Raw genomic sequence first — 25115 nt, forward strand, 5'->3', positions numbered from 1 at the left:
TTATATAAAACTTAAATTAGAATATTTTCTTCAATTGCTAACTAACAATGAACAACTGGGGTTTTTTGTTTGTTTGAGGTGCCTCAGCTATGAACTTAGAATGAGTGAGAGAAAGACCTTTCTGTACTATTTTACAGCAATTCTTAGATGTAATTTATATTTCTACCTGAGCATATCATGAGAACCTAGATTTGTTACTATTCAAACTCAGACTTTCTGAATAATAAGCAAATAGAAAAAAGGTAATATGCTTTAACCTTTTTCTCTTGTTTCATTTTTGGATTCAAGCAATACAGTTTACTATTGTATATTATGTTGTATATTGTATAATTACTATTGTATATAAAAAAACACAGCTTATAATCTCAGTCTTATCTAAACATCATTGTAGGTTATTTCTAGGAAGAAAAAAATGGTTGCTATCTGCCCACACAGCTCCATTTTTAAGCAATGGCCCAGAATAGGGAAGGGAAATCTCTTACCTGGCAGAGCCATCTCTGAGTGGTGCCCTCCCTCTTTGAGATTCCTATATGATAGCTTTTCTGGATCAATTCTCTGCTCAATTTCACCAGCATTTCTTCTATTCTCTATTTAGTAAGCTAAGCTACAGTTCACGGAAGGGACAGAAAGACCACTTTTGTCCATGACACTCATGTGCATTTGTATCTATACATTACCAAACTGGAAATCAAAGTCAAATAACTCTTGCAAAACAGACTTGGAGAATGAAAATAGACTAATGAGGAAATACTCCTTTACTACCAGGTCCACCTGAAAGATTCATTCTAAAGGATCTGTTTCTCTCTTCCCTAGACCCAGCCAAGCACACCTTCAACAAAGCTCTTCTAAACGGAGGGGCCTGGATGAATGCCTCTGTGAGAGATCACCACATATTTTCATAGTTTACAAGGATAAAGCAATTACAGCTTCAGTCGCTCATGAATAAGGCCTCTTTAACATTTTAATGAGAACATTAACTTAGCTTCACTTGGTTTGGCCTTCCTAGAAAGTATGTTAGCCTTAGAGAAAGTTTGTTTAAAACCAATAATGAAACTGTAGTTCTCTGTGTGCCCCACGGGGAATGACTGGGCCACTAATACAGGCTGTATGCTTTCTCTTCTGAACTAGCTTATATTTCGTTATCAGACTACAGTTTGGTAAATAAGCAAGACATCTGAAGAAATACCTTCTCTGTGCTTTGTGTTTATGTGCTTTTCTGTGTTTGTGTATTTGTGTGCTCACTCATTTTACCTCAGACTTGTCTCCTAATTTGCTTTATATCTTATATACAGCTTTGAGTACAATGTGTGACTCAGTCAATATTAAATCATATTTCTCTGCTATTTTCCTTTCATCATTTCTACTGCCTCTGTTCTGTCTTGCAATGCAACTGATTCCCATCAAGTCTCCCGACCTGCTGTTCACTGGGGCCCCATTAAATTCAGCAGACAACCAGCTGAGCTTCAGAAGCCAAAGGTGAACAAGAAATAATTCCCAGACTCGGTGACTTAACATGAATTTCTGTCTCATCCTCTGAACAAAATCTGGAGCAGAGTAAATGAAAGAATTTGTCACCTTGAACACCAAGTAGAAGAGTAAAGCTAAAAGGAATTAAAATTCCAGCCACACCTGTTTTCAAGTCTTCAAACATTTGCAGAATTTGAGCATTTGCTCTATGTGGCACATGCTGTTCTAGGTTGAGAGAGAACTGCCCCCGAATAAGACAGACCAGACCTTCACTCCCTCGGAACTTCAGTTCTAGTGGGAGAGACACACAATGAACAGCAAAAGGAAATGTCAGAGGGTGCTGAGTACTATGAAGAAAGTACAACAGGTGATGTGATAAGATGGAGTTAAATAGGGCAGAAATTTAAAGACAAGCAGAGAGAAAAGCCAGAGCAAAATCTTTAAGGTCATGTGAGGAAACAGAAGAAGCCTGAATGATAACTAAGTAAAAGAAGCCAATCACAAAGGGCTACGTACACTATAGTTCCAACTTCATGACATTCAAGAAAAAGGAAATTAAGGACTGTAATGGCTCCCAGGAGATGAGGGAAGAGAGGGATGAACAAGTAGAGCATAGATGATTTAAAGCAGAAATTACTCCATACCATGCTAAAAGGATGGATGCACGTCATTCTATTGTCCAAACCCTTCGAATATACAACACCAAGAGTGGCCCCTAAAGTAAGCAATGCAAGGGGCTCTAAGGCAGTGTCCACATCGATTGTCAATGGTAACAAATGTCCACTGCGGCTGGGTGATGTGGGGAGGATGCCGGGACTATCATCAAGTCATGGTTGGCAGCTTACGTTTCTACATCTAAAATCACCAAGAAGCCACTCATTAATTTGTAAGCTGGCCTTTTTAATGTGTTTCACATCTTTGAAAGGTCACACTGGTCACTGGGTAGGAAGTGGACTCCAGAGGGGCAGTCCCCAGAGACTGGTGTACGTGGTCTGGACCGCAGAGGCAGCAAGAGAGTAGAAGTAGAAGGATTTACAATATTTTGAAAGAGGAGCTAGGAGGATTGGTGATGGCTAAGTTTGGTATCTGACATTCAAGAAGGTCCCTTAATGTGAGGAAAGACCATGCACTGATACGAAGAAAACTCTTCTTGAGAACTTAGCTATGAAGACCACATAGGATGACATGTTCCTTGGTATAGGCCTGGGGACTAGTGATGGAGTTCCAACCTACCAAGAGAAATCAAATTCAATTTGTCTGATCTCTGCCTCAGAGTAACAGCAAGTGTATATATGTGTGTGAGCACACATACAAATATGCACACATATGTATATGTGTAAATATAGGTAAAATGTAACACATTTGTTTTGCATTTCAGAGCCAATTTTATTTGTGTGTGCGTGCACGCGCGTGCTCATGCGCCAGCCCTGGGGCTTGAACTCAGGGCCTGCGTACTCTCTTTTTGCCTTTTTTTTTTTTTTTTTTTTGGGTCCAGTCGTGGGGCCTGAACTCTGGGCCTGGGCGCTGTCCCTCAGCTCTTCAGCTCAAGGCTAGCGCTCTACCACTTGAGCCACAGCGCCACTTCCGGCTTTTTTCTTTTTGCTTATGTGGTGCTGAGGAATCGAACCCAGGGCCTCAGGCATTCAAGGCAAGCGCTCTACCACTGAGCCATCTTCCCAGCCCCTCCTTTTGCTTTTTTGATGAAGGCTAACATACTACCACTTCAGCCACAGCTCCACTTCCAGCTTTTTGGTGGTTAATTGGAGATAAGAGTTTCACAGGCTTTCCTGCCTGAGTTGGCTCCAAACCATTCTCAGATCTCATCCTTCTCAGTAGCTAGGATGACAGGTAAGAGCCACTGGCATCCAACTCCAATTTTAAAGTATTTTTCAATACTCTTTCAAGAAATAAAGAGAAATGATTCTTTTTGTCGGTCACCAGCAATAACTTTTGAGGAGTTCACTGGGAGCAAATGAGTTTAAGATTCTTACTGCAGGTTACCCAGCAAGTCATCAACACAGGAAACACCCAGAGCCAGGCTTCCTTCCCTTGCAGGCAATCATACTGAATACCACACACCTCTCCATAGCTTCCAAAATGTACAGGGTGCCTGCAGACACTGCTCTCAGGGTAGGTGCACACATTCCTGGGTGAGGTAAGGGTGCTGAGACATTACCATTGCCTTTTTCTTGTCACTTTCCTTTGTATCATCCTGTCACAGAAGCTAGTTAAATTATCCATTAGAGTTTTACTTTTTACAAAAATCAGTACACCAAACCCAGAGTAAATCACACCTTAAAGTGTGATAAGATAGATTTTTTAAGAGATTTTCATTATGAACAGGTAGGCCTCTTCTGCACCAGCTCCTCTGAAGCCACCACTCCAGCCCTCTCCTCGCCCTCCTCATACCATCCCCCCCCCCCACACACACACATACACACAGTGGAGGACACACACCCAGAACTCAGTGACCTCACAGGGCCTTTGCATACACCCTCATCTGGAACTCTTTACCTACTATTTTCAAAGAACAGCAAGCACCAAACGAATTTGAAGAAAAATGGAAAACAACAACACTAGAGCCACAGAGTTTACAGGCCTGGTTCTTGTAGCATTATTTAAAGTAATAAAACTGAATTAGAGGAGATTACCATGAAAATAACTCAGATCTTTAAAAAGGAAAGTAGGAGGTGGGGAGCACACTGTCTAGTTTGCACACTACCTGGACAAGTCTTAAAAAAAATCAAGTTTCCATTTTTCACCTGCCAGAGCTTCCCAAGAAACTGTGAAGACTCCCACCTCCTAACAGCTCACAGTCTGAAAAAAAAGCAGTGAAAGAGTGTCTGCCTCTGTGTTTGTCACTGTGAGTCAGACATGTTGGTTCCTACTAAATGTCAGTTGGTTCCTTGTTGATATGCAGACTTCTCTCTGGCTTGTCTCTATCAAGAATTTCCCAAGGAACAGTGATATACACAAGACAATAAGTTGGAAACAATCTGTACAACTTGGGGAGGGAGGAGTGGAAGGGGAGGGAAAGTAGGAGAAAATTGAGGAAAGAGGTAACAAGGTTGGAAATATAATTACCTTACTTATATAACTGAAACCCCTCTGTACATCACCTTGACAATAAAAAAAAAGAAAGAATGGGGAAAAAAAGAATTTCTCAAAGGGCTGGGAATGTAGCTTAGTGCCTAGCATGCATGAAGCCCTGGGTTTGATTTCCCAGGACCATATAAACAGAAAAGCCAGAGGTGGCACTATGGCTGAAGTGGTAGAGTGCTAGCCTTGAGAAAAAGAAGCTTGGGGACAGTGCCCAGGCCCTGAATTCAAGCCCCAGGACTGGCAAAACAAAACAAAAAAGAATTTCCCAAGGACCCTATATTGTACACACAGCCCCATTGGGGGCCAACAATTTCCTATGCCTGCAGGAAATGTACTGAGAAAACCCATGAGAAGGACATAAGGGTGAGGAATTTGAAACTCCTTCACAATTACACCCAATTTAGAGATGTAATCACTCTTCAGAGCTGAATATGTGGTGCTCATGTATGCTAAGGTAGACTTATTTTTATCCACGACTGGTTGTCTTGCCAAATGCTTTCATAGAGGCACATAAGTGATATGCTTCCAACACGTGTAAAAGTAGATCTCACACCTGCTCTGATGTTAAACAAACACTCAGGCAGGTCACCCTGCACACAGGGCCTCGAGCCAACACCTCCCTTCAGTCTCAGACCCTCTCTCTCCATATGCTATCTTGTAGAATCTTGTCAAACTTTCAACTGTGCCTTCTATTGCTAAAACTTTATTTGCTTTTTGGTAGTATGGCGACTCAATTTGCAAAAAGACAGTTAAGGAAAGAGGGATGGCAAGAATACAGGTCAACTATAGTAACCCCAAAGGGACTTGACCCAGAGATCTGACTCCCAGGAAAACCTTAGGAATGATGGATGGGCTGAGGTGCAAGGCCTGGAAAGCAGACAAATGCAGGAGTAGGAGGGGCTAAATGAAAGCAGACACCAGGAGGACGCAATGAGAGGGACCTTGAAAACCACAGGAAACAACTTAGGTTACAAGAAGCAGAAAGCCCTAGGAGGCCAATGGTATCTACTACTGGAAATGGAAGAAGTCATTAGATATAAGGCAAATGCTAGAAATCGCCCTGCATGTGCAAAACAACTTCCTCTCTCAACAGTTCTATTTCTGTCTTTCCTCCAGAGCTTGAGCCAGTGTCAAATGAGCTATTATCCTCATGTGACACCTAGTGCTATGAGGGCACCAATGATCATAGAAAAGCTCCTGTAACAAACTTTACACATTTACACACTGTAATTCTCTGTGCAAAGCACTGTCACCTCAATTGTGCTTTTTAATTTTAGAAGCACTGTTAGATAAATCCAGACTTTAAATCTAAGACTTTACCTATTTACTTGATTACCTATTTACTTGATTTATAGTTGTTTGTTTGTTTGTTTTGGTGGCACTGGGGATTGGACCACTTGAAAACACTTCAGTGTCTTTGTTCTTAGTTATCTTTCAGACAGAGTTGCACACTTGCATCCTGGGCCAGCTTAGATCACAACCCACCTAGCTAGCCTTGCAGGTATCTGAGATCATAGGTCTGCTTATCATGCCCAACTTGTTCTTTGAAATAGGATCTTGTTCACTTAAAAAAAAAACAAAAAAAAAAACCCAAGCTAGCTTTGAACCAGATCTTTCTATCTCACCCTCTCCTGTAGGAGGAATTACAAGTGAGAGCTACTGGGTCTGTTCCACCCAAAGATATTTAAAACCTTGTGTTATGATCCACAAATGAGTTAATCTCTATTCAAACCCTCACCTTAAGCTGTGAGGACTTTTCATGCTTTGTAGAACTTACTATTTCTCAATTTCTGGTCTACTTACTCCACATATGACAACTGATCTCTGACTTACAATGTTTTGATTTATGATATTTTGACTTTACAGTGTTATAAAAGTGATACATATCATAGAAGCCATGCTTCAAGTTTTGAACTTCCATCTTTCTTCGGGCTAGTGATATGGGGTACAGTACTCCCTTGAGATTCCAGCAGCAGGAAGCATGGCTCCTCTGCCAGCCACATGATCCCCAGAGTTGAATAACCCACTCTCCACAGTGTATAGTGTGGCTAAGCTATGACTCACGTACAGTGAATTAAGTGTATCAAATTCACTTTCAACTTATTGTAGATAATATAAGACCTACCCCATCACAGGGAAGGTCTGTTTCACTAAGCTAGACTTAATTCAGAACTGATGAGGTAATAAAACATTGTCTGATACTCCATTTTACTGGACATCTGACAAGTAACTAGTAGTTGCACATTCAACACATCCAGGAGGCTGGATTGGGGAAGCTACTACCTGAAAACGGTAGACAAACATTTAGAAACAATATTCAATTTTAGAGCTAGGTGTGGTGGTGTACCCCTGTCACTTAGAAGTAGGCAGGAGGTACAGTAAATCTGAAGCCAGCTTGGGCTACATGGTAAGATCTTGTCTCCAAAACAAAAACCCAAAAGGGAAACAGAATATGCAAATAGTTTAGTAAGTATAAATAATTTAAATTTGTTCGTATGGCTAATGTATGGTTCTAAAAATCATTATATATAAAAAAGTACAATCTTAATATATTGCACAATCTTACAATACAATCTTAATGTATTCTAATAAGTCTGTAAACTAAAACTTAAAAAATATGCCTTTGCCAAGAACCTTATTATGTCTCATATTATCTTATCATTCACATTTTCTAATTATTCAACTCTTTCTCATTGTATGCTAGATTACAGAATCTAGCATAAAGTTGCTTTACAAATAAGTGCTGGATGTGTAAATGAATGAATGCCCATGTGCAAAAAGTTAGACACTGAGTCAACTAGAGAGTAAAAGCCACTTCTATCAGGCATAGTGGGCCAGTTGTGGCTTACGAATTGCACAGACACATATTCATTTGTGTCTGGCTGTTTGCCAGATGAATAGTCATGGGGAAATCACATCATCTCTTCATCCCAAATTTCCATTATGAGTAAAATGAGGTAATACTAAGTTCTACCTATTCAGGATCAAATGAAGTCAAAGACTTGGTACTCAGTCTAGGTTACACAATTATGTAGGTTATTCATTTCCCCTACCTCTCTACCCTACTTTTACCTTGATCCTTATAAAACCACCACATAAGTAATAGTACCACAAAAGTCTGTTGTAAAATGTAATGGCTAGACAGGTTCCAGTGGCTCATGCCTATAATCCTAGCTACTCAGGAGGCCTTAGCCTGAGGATCACAGTTCAAAACCAGCCTGAGAAGGAAAGTCCATGAGACTCTTATGTCCAATTAACCACCAAAAAAAACTGAAAGTGGTGCTATGGCTCAAAGTGGTAGAACACTAACTCTGAGCAAAAGATTGAGGGATAGTGCCCAGGCCCCCAAGTTCAAACTCCACAACTGATCCCCCCCCAAAAAAAATCTAATAGCTAAACAATGACTTACATTGACACTGACATTACATTTTACATTGATATTCTAGTTCCCCTCTACCAACCTCAAACTTCATGGTCTATAGATAAGTTGTTATGTACAACAGTTGTTCGATAGATTTTAATGACATTAAATATTCTAGAGAAATGAAGCTCATTCTTTTAGGAACCCAAAATTCTTTATATTTAAAAGCTTGCAAAAATGTGTTACACACTGAACCGTTACACTAAAACAGGAAGTAGAAAGAACCTTAATCTGTTGATTTGTGACTATCAACATGAATTTAGACTTAACTCTGGCGTCAAATAATTCCTTGAAGCCTTGGTTTTTGTTCTTTTCAAACGACTAGATTCGCCAGTCTTCTACGTTGTGGTCTTTCCTCTTTGTTCTTCCTGTGGTCAGCAACTTTTACCCAGAAAAGCAAGAGGCAGCAGAAGTGCACCAGGTCAAATGACTATCTTCTTTCGTTTACCAACAACCATCCTCAGGTATTTCTCATCTGTGCCCTCCTGACACATTTGGTAAAGAATTTCAAGGAGGACACTAGACTAATAAAGACTACTCTCTTCATAAAGGCTCACATATATTGGCTTCTCAAAAATATGAGCCTGACGTGCAGCTCAATTGTACAATGCTTCCTTAGTGTGCCTGAGGCCTTGGGCTTAATTCCCAGTAGCAGAGAAAAAAATACACACACACACAAACACACACACACACACACATGTGTACATGCATACATCTGAGTATGTGAGTGTACACACCAAATAAAGAAGCAGTAAATAATCTGCAAATTTTATAATTTCTGTTTCTGCTATAGTTTTCAATCTGCAAAGTAAAAAACTGGATTAAATTTTCTCTAAGCACCTTTCTAACAGGAACCTTCTACCATCTAATATTTGAGCAGAGTTACTGGAAATATGACCCCAGATAAGTGAGGATATAATGAGCAACATGCCCTGTGCCCTCTGATACAGAACTCCCATTAAGAAGCCATCAACATTGTGCCGTGACAACAAATGCCTTTCACCTCTAATATCACATGTAAGGTAGAAGTACTGAACCTGGGATTCTGAAGGTATTGAGATTTTTTTTGTCTGTATCAACTTCACTTGCTAATAAGTGCAAAACCTAACATATCTCAAAAGAAGTCAACTGCACAATAGGCGCAAAATCTTAAAGACACTTTTGTCCTAATAACTAAAGTGCACCATTGACCCTTTGTTGCTAGCTACTTTTTCAACTACTAGTTAGTTCATATATCTGTGTGTTTGTTTAAATAATACTATAATTTTAGTGGTTATACAAATTCAATTTGATTGCAGCATAACTTTATTAAAATTGAAATGCCTAAATGAAAACAGTTAAGTAATAAGTTTCATACAGAAAGAATAGAAATACTTGCAATACTAACTCTATTATTTGTCAACAGATACATTTGGAGGACATTATGAGCCCAGGCGAGTCACAGATAGCTATCTAGTCCATACAGAATAGAGTATCTTTAATTCACTTTCATACCAATTCAAAATCTATTTCCCTTAGGCACTAAACCAATCTAAAAGTGATATGAAATAAATAAAACATATCATAGCTGACTTAGGGGGAATGCAGCAAGCCCAGGTCCTAAGCACAATGACACTAGAAAATAACCACCCAAGACTGAATCCCAACCTTGCCACAATTAGCTAGAAAACTTGGGCAAATTACTAAAGCATTCTGACTCCATGACCTCATGTGAAAAACGGCAATGATTATATTTTTTACCCCTCACAGTACTGTCATAAAAATGAACTTTTTGACCCAAAGCATTAAAAATCATTCCTGGTACACAAGAAGTATTCAAGGTTAGTGTCATAATTATCAACATTATGAACAGACAATTCACAAGCTAAGAAAATATGTATCTGTTTTATGGTTCGGAAAATTAACACTGTGACAGATCCTGGGATATTAAAGGATAAAAAAAACGAGAAAAAAATATTTTTCCAACATTCATCAGTATTCCTGCATATGCCTCACAAATCCTTACTATACCCATTCCTGAGAGAGAGCTAGGGATGGTGGTGAGTAGAGGTGGGGGCGACATATAGAGAAACCCAGGAAACAAAGAGAGAAGAGACAGAGAGCAGAAGTGATAAAGAGATCACTGCTTCATTGTACTAGATTTTCTCTAGTAATGTCATCCAAAGGGCACAGAAAAGAGCTGGAAGGCAAGAATGGCAAACAACGTACCCTTCCTTTCCTCTCTCCATAAAACTCTTCCTCAAGAATTGGACTTCCAGGCTTCTTTTTCTCTTTTTCTGTGCTTTTCTTCCTCCCATTCACACATTGGTTTTAGTTAGAATGTTAGTTGCAGAAAGGGCTTTTGATGTCATCTAGCCCCATCCTCTTATTTTATACATGACAGAAGTAAGCACCAGTGAGACAAAGGCTTGCCTCAGGCTGTACAGCTCTATATTGGCACAAACAAAATTAAAACCGGACTCGTGGTGTTGGTGCTGTCTCCCTTAGGACAACAAAATGAGTACATTTACCCAATGCAGTCTAGCTGGTCTTTATTCCATTTGGCAGATACATAAATTTTTCTCCTGGGAAGAAAATCTTGAGAAATATTTTTAAATGAATTACCAAGAATCTTACTGTTTTTAATTCAATAAAACATGTTTGATTATTAACTTCATTGCCTGCTAAGCCTGAAATTAGGTTTTTCTATGCTTGGACAGGTCCTGGCCAACCAATAACAGGACAACCAGATTGCAATTAAACAGATATTCCCACTTGGGTGGGGCACTCTCTCTCTCTCTCTCTCTCTCTCTCTCTCTCTCACACACACACACACACACACACACACACACACATTCACAGACTCAGTATCAGAAGCACTTACTGTAAACAAAGTTTGCCATTCTTCCAGCCCATGCTAGAAGGAGATATTAAGTATTCTAAGATGCAGCTCTCTTAATACAGAGATGCCAGCCCACTGATTTTTTAGAGTACGAAGTTTCTTCCCAATGCTCCCTATGCTAGGTTACCCCCACAGCAAAAAGTAGTCTGTCAAGTGCATTCAACCAGTCTTCACTTCTGACACTTCCCCTAAATTGGCATAGCTTTTTCATTGTTTTTTACTCCTAGCCTTCAATTCCACAGTTCAAGACTGTGGCTCTCAAGCTAGAACTTTTAAATCATGTATTTAAAAATTAGACCATGTAAGTCCATTTTTCTGGAGAGGAACAGAGGAAGAGAAGGAAGGAGGGAAGGAAGGAAGCAGAAAAAGAAGAAAGGAAGGAAATAAGGAGGGAAGGAAGGAGGAAAAGAAAGAAAAAGGAAAAGAAAACAAATATTCAGCCCTGCTTGCTTCCAAAACTCTCGGTCTCTTTCCCTGGCATGGGGGATAGCATCTTCTCTCTCATTTGCTTTACCCTTTGGGATTCAAAGGTGTAAACAAGCTGTGACTAAGGAAGAGGTCTTGGCATTCTTCTGGTGGTTGTTTAGACTATAAGAATATCTGAATCTAGGCCACTAAAAATAACTCCATCCCACTGTCAATGGATGTTTACTTTTCACAGGCATAAAGCTGGTTTGTTGGTAAGTATTATTTACCCAGATCTGTCCTTGACTACAAATGCCTGTGTTTTCCTTTTTTTTTTTCCCCACAGCAGATACAGACTGGCCGCCCAGGCGGCAGCAAGTATGGATACCATTCTTATTCAGATAAAATCCAATAATACCGAAAAACAAAATCCAACATCACAAAATTTTAAAAAATAAAGAAATAAAATGACAAAAATTAAACATTAAACCTTGGGAACAGTTAACCCAAGATCTGAAAGTTTCTAAGAAAGGAATCAACAACAACAACAAATGACCGCATCCTTACCTTCCATGCCAGTCAGGAGTAGCTGTAGTCTCTCCAGATGCCTCTTGATAAAAAGAAGTGCCACAAATGTAACAGAAGTTTGAAATCCTGGGGGAGCCAATTAGATTCAAGTCGCTTTCAAAATTCTGTAAAAGAAAAACAGAAGTATTAGAAAAAAATATAGCAAGGGAAATGACATTTTTACATGTTCTGCTTTGAGCCTGGAATACTCCTCATATAATGGCTATAGTTGTTATGCCTATAAAATAAATCTTGGGGTTTAAATAGAATTATTAGATAGAAACCGTTTCAAAGGCAGGAAAGGGGGAGGGGAGAATGTAGCACATGATACACTATAGGTACCTCAGCCTTTATCTTTGGAATTGTCAGCCAAAACATGAGAAATTAGGCCAAGGGCAAGGACAGATACTTACCAAGAAGCCTGACTTTGAAGGCTAGCAGCTGTGTATACTTTGAGGTTCCTGTAATTGTCTGGCAAGTCCTTAGGGAAGAAAGCTCTGCAAGGCCAGAGGAATTTTGAGGAGCCACTCAAGCTACTCAATGGCCTGTGATAAGTCAAGGTAGATGCTAGGGGTTGGGCAGGCAAGGGAGAGCCAGAAAGAGTCCCAGTGTTTCCACACTCCAGGCAAAATCAGGCCTGGGTTTTAGCTGTTAGTGGAAAGAGAGGCCCTGGTATCCCCTGGCTCTCCTGGCTCTCCAGAGCTCACAACACTAACATAATGGATATTTCTGAATTCAGTGCAACCTTTTGTAATTAGATGTAAAGCAGATGTGTCCGAGACAACAGAGCCAGACAAAAGACAGTAAGTTAAAAGTAAACCAACTTCAATTGGGCTTATGAGATGATTTCTCTTCTTCCCTGGGTGAAACAGATATACTATCACTTCCAAAACTGGTAAGAGGCTCAAAAAATGAGGTAAAGGAAACATGATACCTTAAAAAAAAATACCAGTACTGGGGCTTGAACTCAGTGCTTTCACTTGGCTTTTTTTACTCATGGTTAGTACTCTCCCACTTGAGTCATTCCTCTACTTCCGGCTTTTTGGTGACTAATTGAAGATATGAGTATCTGGGTTTGTTTTCCTAAGGTTGGTTTTGAACTGGGATCCTCAGATCTTAGCCTCCTAAGCAGCTAAGATCACAGGCATAAGCCACTGGCACCTCTACTTCTATAAAATATCTTTCCAGAGCTACTAGGTAGAGACAATCTTTTGTTCTACCATGAAGTTGAATATTTTAGCCACAGCCTTTCAACTTGGTTAAAATAAATAAATAAAAGGTGGTTGTTTTGTCCTAATAGCAAGTCTCCAATGCATGATAGATACTTGTTCTATGTCAACCACTGAATCATATGTTACAAAGGACATTAAGGGTAGGGAACTCCTTTATTCTGCCTCCCCTGTTTATCACCCTCCAAACCACTGAAGCTGTCCCTGTCTGTGCAGAACACAAACTCACCTGCCCAAACCAGACCATTTATGAGGCCAACCTTAAATGTCACCTACTGGTTAGGGGTGTCCTAACCAGAAATAATAGCTCCTTCTTTTGAATACCTTGTCCTTTTACATTTTCAATTATAGTCATTGATATAAAATTACTCCTTTAAATTCTTTGAGAAACAATATTTTAATGACCAGTAAGATATATATAGATCTCTATATCTATATCTATATATCAGAAAATGCCAATTTCTCTGCCCTACAGTGAAACTCCTCCCTTATCCAGGAAGCAGAAGGATGAGGAAAACTTCACTCAGCTGTACCTGATAGAACACTAGAAGTAAATTATCAAGGGGAAGAAGAGCATGTTCAAACCAAAGATGATGACTAAAAGAAGAAAAAACATGTTAAAAAGCCCTATGCCACCAAGATGCTGCCTAATGCAGTTATTTAAAATGTGGTACATTATGAGGACCTTCTGCATGGTCATGAAGGATAAACAAAAGTCCTTTTAAAATAGCATCCTCAGCCCTCCCATAACACCTTTAATCCACACAAGTAAAAAGAATCATTGAAAATATGCGTATCATTGTTTTTGAAGCTCTGGAACTCCTCTGAGGACCATCATTGCGCAGAGAACAGGTAATCTTCAGAAGCGATTGAATTCCCACATCTGCATTTATCACACTGAATGATATGCCCTCTTAGGAGGGAAGGGAGGATTAAGAGCTAAATTAAGCTAATGTTCCTTCATGCATAGTAACTATAGTCCATCACACAAACTGACAGGCTATGTCTTTTTATGGATTTGGGGGAATAATATTTTTCCCTGGATAATTAAATGGGAACACATACATCGTACTTAGCCAACTCGGAAGATATTCATGAGCATAGTTAATACTACTACACATATTGGAGCTTTGAAATAGTTTTCAAAGTTGTATTTAGAATGGCTCTATAAAGCAGATCAGTGGTTAGAAATTACTATTCCTTAAGCATTTGCTTTCTTTTCTGGCTCACTGGGCAAATCACGCTGCTCTTCCTCAATTTCCCAGGATCCTCAAGGTCATTCTCCTCAGTGTTTGCTTTAAACACAATTCAGCTTTCAAGTTCACACAGATGACACTTTCCCACAGTGTCTCTTCATAGTCTCTACATCCAGATCTAGGGGATCTACGTTTTCTGCAAGAAGTTTCTCTTCCCACTAATGGCAACTGACTCCTTGTACTTGCCCTGCGTAGAGGGTTGCCTGGAGAGGAGGAGCCTTTTGATGCTAATGAATCTTCTGTGCTGGACTCTGAGCTAAGATGGGTAGGCTAAGCAGGGCTTCTCTGGGGAGCTGAGGTTAGGGAAAGTGTAGGGGCAGAGCAGAGAATCACTCAGGCACCTTGCTAATAGCCTAGAGCAGCTATTCCAGAACTAAGCAGTCACTTGTTAGCAGCTTATATAATGAAGAAATGAGACAGTGCGCTTGCAATTCAGACTCTGGACTATAGAAGACCTTATTTCAAAAGGAAATTCTGGAAGAAAAGCATAAAACGGTGTAGTGACAAATTTATCTCCATTAGTTGCTAGTGGGTAGAATAAAGGCTAGTGAAATATGGAGATCTGTAGTCCACTGCTATTTTCATTTTTCTGGACTTTGAGAGGACTGTAAACTCAACTGGGAACACAGTCAGGGCTGCCTCCCAGGCATTGTGGGGAAGGAGAGCATTATGCTTCACTGTGGTCTACTGACAGGCAAGCCCATTACTTCTCAGAAAAGTCCTGCTCAGGAGTCCTGAAATTTACCCCAGCCTTTTAGACAACCCAGAAAGAAAATACACATGCATACACACACACACACACACACACACACACACACACACACACACACACACACACACACTTAAAAACTCAGAAATCTCTGATTATAGGGCTGGGAATGTGGCTTAGTGGTAGAGTGCTTGCCTAGCATACAGGAGGCCCTCGGTTCAATTCCTCCATACCACATTAAAACAAACAAACAAACAAAAACATTAAATAACAGCCAGGTGCTGGTGGTTCACACCTGTCATCCTAGCAACTCCAGGAGACTAAGTTCTGAGGATCAGATCAGCCAGCTGGGGCTAGAAAGTCTGTGAGACTCTTATCTCCAATAAACTACTCAGAAAAAGCTGGAAGTAGCATTGTGGCTCAAGTGGTAGAGCACTTGCCTTGAATAAAAGAAGTTCAGGGACAGCACCCAGCACCAGTTCAAGCCCCAGGACCAGCAAAATAAAAATAAAATAAAAAAGAAAGAAAAATAAAAAACAAATTTCAAGTTATAAGAGAAAGCTAAACCAACATATATCAACCAATGGAGTTAAAGGCCCTGTGTGGCAGGCACTGGTAACTTGGGCTTAAATTCTACCTACTCAAGAGACTGAGATTTGAGGATGCATGGGCCAGAAAGTTCATCCGTTAAAAGCCAAAAGCAGAAATGCAGCTCAAGTGGCAGTATACCAGCCTTGAGTGAAAAAGCTAAAGGAGAACGCCAAGACCTTGAGTTTAAGGTTAGTACATACATATGTACACACGTACACACGAATACACACATACACACACACACACACACACACACACACACACACACACACACACACACACACATATACCTGGAGTATCTAATGGTTGGAGTGGCAAAGGAAATATGTCTGAACATTTAAAGAAATCATAACAAGGCTTAGATATTGGAACTTAATAATAAAGGAGTTCTTGGAATATAACAGGACTTTATCTGTGTTGTTTTTTTTTCAAGCTTCAAAACAGTCTTCTGAGATAATTGTATTACTATTCTCATTTTTAATATGAGGAAACTAATGCTTAGTGTGTTTAATTAACTCATTCAATTCTCCCCAGGTATGTGGCAGAGTGAGTATGATAGGAAATGACTTAAACTAAAAACACTCACCTTTCCCCCTAACAGCTACATCGTAGAACTGCCCTTGCTGCCGACCTAAGTGAATCAACTCCCTTCTTTTTTCCCTCCTCAAGTATACCCTAGGTCTGTAAAAGAGATAACCTGTGAATTGAGAGATATATTGTTCAGTTCTCTTGTCTGCTAAGCACAGATGCTATTAAGAAAGAAACAAAGAAAAACTTTCCCAATAACTCAAGATAAGATTCCATCTCTACACAAAAGCCAGGAGGTTCACACCTATAATGCCAGCTACTCGGAAGCTAAAATCTGAGGGGTTGCAGTTCTAAACCAGCCTACACAGGAAAGTCTGTGAGACTCTTATCTCCAATAAACTACTCAGAAAAAGCTAGAAATGGTGCTGTGGCTCAAGTGAGAAAGTCTAGCCTTGAGTAAAGGAGCTCAGGGTCAGTACCCAGTGACTGAGTTCAAGTCTAAGAAACAGCAAAAAAAAAAAAAAAAGCCCCTAGTCCATGACTACTACCCCAGATGCTGCCCTGCCTGTCTCCACTCTCTCTGCCTAATAAAAAGAGATGTCAATTGTAAGAGAGAGCACCATTGTCTCTCTAGTCTGTCTGGAAGACTCTGGCGTCCCTCTCAGGCTTTTACTCCCCAAAATAGAAGTTTGTTGGTCTATTGAGTTTGCTTTCTGCCCTTTCTTTAGTCTGATACTCTCGTGACTCAGTTTACATACACAGTATACAAACACATACAATTACATGTGTTTATCAGTAATCAATGAAGTTTTCAATCGAGATTAGCCTATTTCCAAGAAACCTTTCAGGGATAATAGAAAGGGTGAGCCAAGAAAACTAGACTTCCTTAAAAAAAAAAAAAAAAACAGGAAGAAGAGAACAAAGACAAAGAAAAGTGGGGAAAGCTCTGAAATGTACCATCTGAATATTTGCCCACTAAGTCTGGGTTTGTTCCTAACCAAATGGCTTCTGCTAAACAGCTTCTCTATAGACTTGGACCTCACTCAAGGTATAAAGCTTCTTCAAATGTGAATATGTCAGCTGAGTTTTCCTGTCCAGTCTCCTGGGGAGTCTGGGCAGGGGAGGGGGTGGGGGGTAAGGGTGAGTGATGACTTCATGGGAACAGCTTCTGTCTTCTCTCCTATGACTCAACTTAAAATGTCAAAGAACAGCTACTGCTAGTCCGGCAGCAATGAAATTATTCCATCTGCCAAGCAAAATCATGTGGAAAGCAACACCCCATCTCCAACCCAGCCCCACAGGAAAGTGTGAAAGGCAACAATGAGAAATTATTCACGCAAAACTAAAGCAAAGAAGAGGTAAGCTCTACCCACATCCTTTTCTCACAAACATATCCGAACATTTACATTTTCACATTGCCAGGATCAGGTGAAAACAGAATTTTCCTCTCCTCTGTGCTCTCATACTACTCTACACAAATTGCTAAATTACAGTGTTTACCATATTGTCCTGAAATTAGATTTTAGGTGTCTGCCTTCCAAATAACGTTAACTACCCCTTTCCTCTATAATGTTTGTATTACAGGCCTCTGGGATCACATTTAGCAAATATTTGTTATACAAATAAATGAAGATTAAATGAGACAATGAATAAATGACTATTGGCTCCAGGTATCTAACTAGAGCAAAAGGAAAATGTTCTATTCTCTCTATTCTTTATGGCTGAAAATGGTAGTCATGTTAGACTGGGGGAAAGAGCATGTCTGTTTGGAAGATTATGCACTTAGGATGTTTTACCATGTAATGAATGTGTGTGGCTGCATGTATACATTGCTCCAAGTTTCTTATTCTCTACATCTCTTCACCTCTTATACCCACCAATCCAGCTTAGTTCATGACTTAATCATCATTGTAAAAGACATTCTTCTTACTTTAAATTCTTAACGGGAAAAGAGGTCAGGAAGTATGACTTTGCATAACTTCTAAAGTGCTTCCACAACTGATAACTCATATATTAAACTGTGTTCAGTGGGGAGAAGAGAATTTAAGGCCAAAAACAGTATAGTAACTATAGTAGCAGAGAAAGCTCAGTGCATTATGGGACATATGGAAAAGAGACCAAATCTAATCTGAAGATGAAGCAGGTGCATGAGACTTACCCAGCAAATGAGAATATAGGAAAGAAGAGAAGATCCAGAGTCAGGAGAAAACAAAAGATTAAAGAAACACTACATTGAAATGCAAGAAAGGGTGAGAATCAGTGAGGAGGAGACCTCAGGCCTGGGCTATTTCATCTAAGGGCAAAGGAAAGTCATTGAAGGAAGGTGGTGACATCTTGATAAGCTTTTGGAGAGACAGTTGGGTTGTACACAGAGATGTAAGGACTTGAGAATTTCATCATTAGGGTGGAAACTAGTCTTAACATTTCCATTTTAGCAAGATTAATTTATCTGTTATATTGAGAATGGACTATTAAACTGTAGATCAGATGTATAGAAGCCAGGCAAGACGCTATTCCCATGCTCCAAACGAGGATGAGAACGGTGACACTGCAAACTGGATGAAATTGATAGATTCAACATAGAATTAACAAGCTTAGCAATGGACTAGATCAGGGTGTGGCAAAACTTTTCTGTAAGGGACCAGAGAAGAACCATCTAAGCATTGACAGCCATATGGTTTCCATCACCACTGTTTTGTTTTAGTGAGAAAATGGATCTAGACAATATGTAAATGACTGTGCTCGTATTCCAATAAAATTTATTTAAAAATAAAAATAGACCAAGAGGTTTAATTTGGCTCAAGGCAGTCAGAGCAGGTCAACGAGTTTCATAGTATGTGACATGGGCATCTGGTTGGCCAGATTACTACCTATAGGAAAGAGACACAGGAGGGTCAGAAGTAAAGAGGTCAAGAGCTGCATCATCCACTCTAGTGGGACAAAAAGGAGGAGAACTGAGAGGGGAGTGGAGGAGTTTTAAATGAAGAGCTCTTACTCATATCCCAGCTACATGGGAGGCTGGGAAATGCAGCATTAGTTGTGTTCCAAGGAGGACTGAGAGAAGATTTGAGTGGATTTGGGTAGACAGCTACAGTATCAACTACTAGAGTTAAAACTATATACAAAAAAAATCAGCAAAGTGGGCTGGGAAAGTGGCTCAATGGTAGAGTGCTTTCCTTACATGCATAAGGCCCTGGGTTTGATTCCTCAGCACCACATAAGCAAAAAGAAAAAAAGCTGGAAGTGGCGCTGTGGCTGAAGTGGTAGAACACTAACCTTGAGCTGAAGAGCTGAGGGACAGCGCCCAGGCCCAGAGTTCAGGCCCCACGACCGGATCCCCCCAAAAAAAGTGAAGATGAAGAAAATGATTCAGGCACTAGAAAACATGATACTAAGTTCACAGCTCCAAAGAACACTAATGTTTAGAGATGATAAAGATAAATTAAAACATAAAGGATTCATGGCTCAAGAATCATGAAGCCTTGAGTGCAATCCCAGCACCACCAAATTAATTCATTAATTAATTAAAAATAAAATGAAAAATATGAACTAAGACTTGGGAGATCACATTGGCTCCTTAAATGGTAGGAATTACCACAAATTTAATCATTAAGCATGTGAGCCCATCACTGACAAGCTCTTACTGACTGCATATCACGGATATGCAGGTGAAAAGCGAGTCCTATTACATTTAATAGAAAATGGCAAAATTGACTCCTTAAAAGCACTGCTTTGGAGGCATGTACTTTTTTTTTACATTTTCCTCATATACATATATGAACTTTCTAATATCATGGACAGATACCTGTGTTTCTATATATATATATACTCAACACACAGAATTCATTACCAAAATTCATTTCCTTTTTTTACTACCAATTTTTGCAATATCTGTATACTCCCTTTTTCCTTAAGGCTTCCCCTCCCAACCCTGTTCTTGGCTTGTGGTAAGAAGATGCTAGCTTCCCTGACATTTTAAGCCCTGCTCTATTATTACAGAATACAACCCAAGTCTAAAAAAAAAAACAGCCCAGGTAGAATCGCTCATCTGTCCTCCCTTGGTTCCTCCACCCTGAAGGTCTCAGCTAAGAAGAAGGACCTGAGATCATATTGGCACCCTGCCAAATAGCAAAGCATGTCTATCAATCTACTCTCTTCTTTAGAATGTGAGGTCTTTGGGGGCAACAAGGGGAGTTCAGAAGGTTTTGTATCTGGAATACTCTTCTGGCAGAATAACTACCAGTCTTGCCTATAAATAAGGTTTTCCTTTAAAAAAGAAAGAAAGAAAGAAAGAAAGAAAGAAAGAAAAGAAAGGAAGGAAGGAAGAAAGGAAGGAAGAATGGAAGGAAGAAAGAAAGAGGGAGGGAAGGAAGGAAAGAAGGGAGGAAGAGAGGGAGGGAGAGATGGAGGGAGGGAGGGAAAGAAAGAAAGAAAGAAAGAAAGAAAGAAAGAAAGAAAGAAAGAAAGAAAGAAAGAAAGAAAGAAAGAAAGAAAGAAAGAAAGAAAGAAAGAAAGAAAGACAAGCAGATTTTTTAAAATGATGTGCGAGGAAGTACACAGATAGTAAAGAGAACAAAATTAGTGACTTCTTTTACTCGCCTAACGTAAATCATTAGTGTACTAAATCTGACCAAGTCACTATTTATAAGCCTGACCTTGAGCATGATATTCAATAAATATAAATTGAAGATGGTGACAATGCTACCCATATTTCCTTATTTAATGACACTCAGTTGGCAGTTCAGTGGCACAAGCCATGAACATTTTACTCATGCACATTTACTCATCTTCAAGTAGAAACTCATAGCAGGTGTGAACTAACTATTGGGAATAGGTTTGCAATTAATAAAAGTAATTCTTTCTTTGGTTTAAGAGAGAGACCAACCATTGTATATAAGCAAAGAAAAATTTTCAAGCAGCATTTGGTCCTGGATCCTGAATGATATTGTCTGTCAGTTCCAAGAATTCTTTTTTATGGCTACTTTCATAGGTCATCATTATTCAAGTCTCTTCAAATCATTATTCAACCATCTTCAAATCTCATCTACAAAGTACATCTAGAAACTTCGCTGCTGGGAAGTGACGCTGTGGCTCAAGTGGTAGAGTGCTAGCCTTGAGCTGAAGAGCTGAGGGACAGTGCCCAAGCCCAGAGTTCATGCCCATGACCAACAAAAGAAAGAAAGAAAGAAAGAAAGAAAGAAAGAAAGAAAGGAAGGAAGGAAGGAAGGAAGGAAGGAAGGAAGGAAGGAAGGAAGGAAGGAAGGAAGGAAGGAAGGAAGGAAGGAAGGAAGGAAGGAAGGGAGGGAAGGAGGGAAGGAAGGAAGGAAGGAGGGAAGGAGGGAAGGAGGGAAGGAAGGAGGGAAGGAGAAACTTCACTGCTGTTACAGATAATGTATGAAACTGGAAAACCACAAGTTGTTTTCCACTGACAAAATTAAATATGTACTTTTATTTATTTTTTTTATTGTGAAAATACTGTACAGAGGGGTTACAATTACATGGGCAAGATAATGAGTACATTTCTTATCAAGCGTTGTAGCCTCCTCCTTTGTTACTTTAAAAACTTTTAGGGGCTGGGAAGGTGGCTCAGTGGTAGAGCGCTTGCCTTACATGCATGAGACCCTGGGTTCGTTTCCTCAGCACCACATAAGCAAAAAGAAAAAAAGGCGGGAAGTGACACTGTGGCTCAAGTGGTAGAGTGCTAGCCTTGAGCTGAAGAGCTGAGGGACAGCGCCCAGGCCCAGAGTTCAAGCCCCACAACTGGACCCCCCCCCAAAAAAAAAAGAAAAAAAGAAACTCAGGCCTGGGGGGTTTAGCCCAGCGGAAGGGCACCCGCCCAGTGCGCGCAAGGCCCTGGGTTTGGTCCTCAGCCCTGGAAAAAAAAATAATAATAAAGGAAAGAAAGAAAAAAAAATACTTTTAGAATGGTTCAGCTAGTCTGAGGGGGGAGTTGTGAGAGAAGGGCAGAAATGGGCCAAGATGATATATACACAATGAGATATACACAGCCTTTGAAAAGTCATAGAAATGCATTCCAAAGGAAAATCTAAGTGTAACATTAACTATTTGAACACTATATTTAATGCCTTCAGATGGTAACGGGGCTGGAAACCCATCAGTTTTGTTTGGTGAAAGCCTTCTCCTTTCACTGTCATTCTCCTGATGTGCACAAGACAACCCTGCATCTTTTACTCTTCACAAGAGACTTTCCTCTCTTTCAAGTCTAGAGAATTGAGGCCACTTACAATTCTACTCTCCCATTTACATCACTCATCTTTTTTTTACTATTTAGCTATTATTAGCATAAATTAATTATACAAAGGTATTTCGTTGTGGTTTTCTGTACACACAATGTACACTGATCACATTCATCCCTCTATTTCTTTTTCTTAACTTCACCACTCATTTCCTTCTCCTTTGGTAACAGTTTTATGATACTATTTTCATATGGTTCAGTCACATTCATTCCTATCAGTCTGTCTCTTCATTCTCCTCTCTCCCAGTCCATCTCCTCTGCCAGACCCCTTTTTACAATCATGCAACATCCCTCATTCTTCATCTGTAATCAACAAGCTTCTCATCTGTCCCTATTCTCTTCCTCTGCCAACCCCATCTCAGTTAGGTCCCCCTCTCTGAATGACTACAGCAACCTCTAGTGATTTCCTCTGTTTACAAGCTAATTTCTCTTGAATTTATGCTACTCATCTTCCACAAAAAAAAAGAAAAGAAAATCAGATGGCATCATGCCTCTGCTTAGAAAACTGTAGAATATAGGAACAAGAATAGAAAATATATTTTATATTCTATAAGAACAAGAAAATGAAATAAGAACACTAAGACTACTTCTGCTTTTATTACATGGCTGAAGGAACCCTCTCAGCATCAAGCTCTTGACCATGGCTACAACCTCTTATTGTGCCTTATTTGCTTTCATACCATATACACACATCTGCTGGTTCTTAGTCCTGAGTAGGTTCAGCACTCACGTTTCTGTACTTCCTTACCCCTAGACTCATGCATACTATATCTTTCAAGCTTACTCAGAATTACCAACTACAATACTTAAGGCTTACTCTCAATACTATACACAGCCCACTACCTAAATCTGTGGGTGGACACGAAAACTATATATGATGATCTATTGTATCTTTGAGTTAGTAAATAGTAAAAGATGTGTGGAAAAAGAACAGAGGAAAACAAATTTGATCCAAAGACCTATGGGAACTTTTTAACCAAGAAAAGAAGAAAAGAGGTTGATTCTGAAATAATATAGAGTTAAGATGAATTAAATATATAAAAATCATGTATGATCCTTACCAAAAATCTTCCCTAAAACTAATTCCAAAATAAACATTTAAATATTTAAAAAATCATATTAATTAGAAGAATTTGAGGGACACTTTCCATGACCTTGGGGGGTGTCAAAAGCCAGTGACTTTAAAAGCCAGAAGCTACAAAGATTCAGACATTTAACTAAATAAGTAGCAATTTAAAAAAAAAAAACTTTTTAATTATGAAAAAATATGTTAGTCCAAGAGAAAAGACAATCACAAAATAGGGAAAGAATGCATATTTAGCACATGACTAGCACCTAATTTGGGTTAATTGCTTTAGAAGGTCAAGAACTACTCTGCCTAATATGTAAAAAACCTGAAAGTGGTGCTGTGGCTCAAGTGGTAGAGTGCTTGCCTTGAGCTGAAGAGCTGAAGGACAGCGCCCAGGCCCAGAGTTCAAGACTCACAACCAACAACAACAACAACAACAAAAAAGAACTCTTGAAAACCAATACAAAAAGGAAAAGCAAAGGACATGTACTAGGATATAAATTGCCCCTAAAATTATGTTATCATGTTATCGAAGAGAAATATAAACCATCAAAATCGATGATAAGTATATTTACACAGAAAGCTACTCATAGTATAATTTTACCTAAATTTGAGTTTAAAAGAATGTGTATTGCAGTTCTATTTTAAAATAGGTATGTTTATTCACCTAAAGGCAAATTAAACAATGTTTAGTAGAATATTTTCCAAAATGTAAATCATCACTAATAGATGGGAATATGAATTGCTTATTTAGACCTTGCTTCTTTCCTCTTTTTAAATTATCTAATTCTTTAACAAAGATCATGTCTACATTTATAATTAAGTCATTATCAACACTTTCTATTGTTTAAAAATAGTGTGCAAACACACATAGAGACACACACATTTATCTTAATTAATTGAAAGAGGAGTTCTACAGTTTAAAGAACTGCCATTTTAATTAAATTATATCAACCACAAAGAACTCTCATAGTCCAATCTGAACAGGTTTGTCAAAGACAATATAATTCAAAGGACCACCTAAACCACTGCCTAAATTCCCACTATCAAGTTCTTTTTCAGAATCTTTGTCTTAGGGGTCAGTCATGGGGCTTGAACTCTGGGCCTGGGCACTGTTCCTAAGCTCTTTTTGCAGAAAGCTAACACTCTACCTCTTTGAACCACAGCACCACTTCCAGTTTTCTAGGAGTTAATTGGAGATAAAAGTCTCCAAGACTTTCCTGCCAGGGCTGGCTGTGAACTGAAATCCTCAGATTCAGTCTCCTAAGTAGCTAGGCATGAGCCACCATCACTAGGCTTCAACTACTAGTCTGATTCCTCCCATGAGCATGAAACAAGAATAATTCTTATCACTTTGATAATAGAGGAGGCCAAGCTAATTGAATCTCCATCATTCTTCCCTCTACTTCTCTTCCTACCTTTAAAAACAGAAAAACAAAGAAATAATTGGAAGATCCTTCAGCCTTCAGGATAAATCTCTGAATAGGTTACCAGGATGTGTTGTAAACCTATACATATGTTCCTTACTTTTTTTTTTCTTAATGTCTATCATTAGCTAATAGTTCTTACAAAACCAGATGGGTATCCAGCAAAGTGTCAACTAACTGAGCTTTAAATTTGACAGATTTCATTAC

The 25115-nt window shown here is 39.3% G+C and overlaps 1 protein-coding gene across 1 annotated transcript in view; it reads right to left on the minus strand.

The window, feature by feature from the left end:
* Positions 1-25115, minus strand: part of Enox1 (ecto-NOX disulfide-thiol exchanger 1) — a 540384-nt gene that overhangs the window by 439022 nt on the left and 76247 nt on the right. The window contains exon 2 of the mRNA XM_042685602.1: positions 11844-11968. The gene's annotated coding sequence lies outside the window, so the exon portion shown is untranslated. The remainder of the gene's footprint in view (positions 1-11843; positions 11969-25115) is intronic.

The sequence above is a fragment of the Dipodomys spectabilis genome, unplaced genomic scaffold (assembly GCF_019054845.1).
Source record: "Dipodomys spectabilis isolate Male_0828 unplaced genomic scaffold, ASM1905484v1 ptg000095l, whole genome shotgun sequence".
Classification (NCBI taxonomy): Eukaryota; Metazoa; Chordata; class Mammalia; order Rodentia; family Heteromyidae; genus Dipodomys; species Dipodomys spectabilis.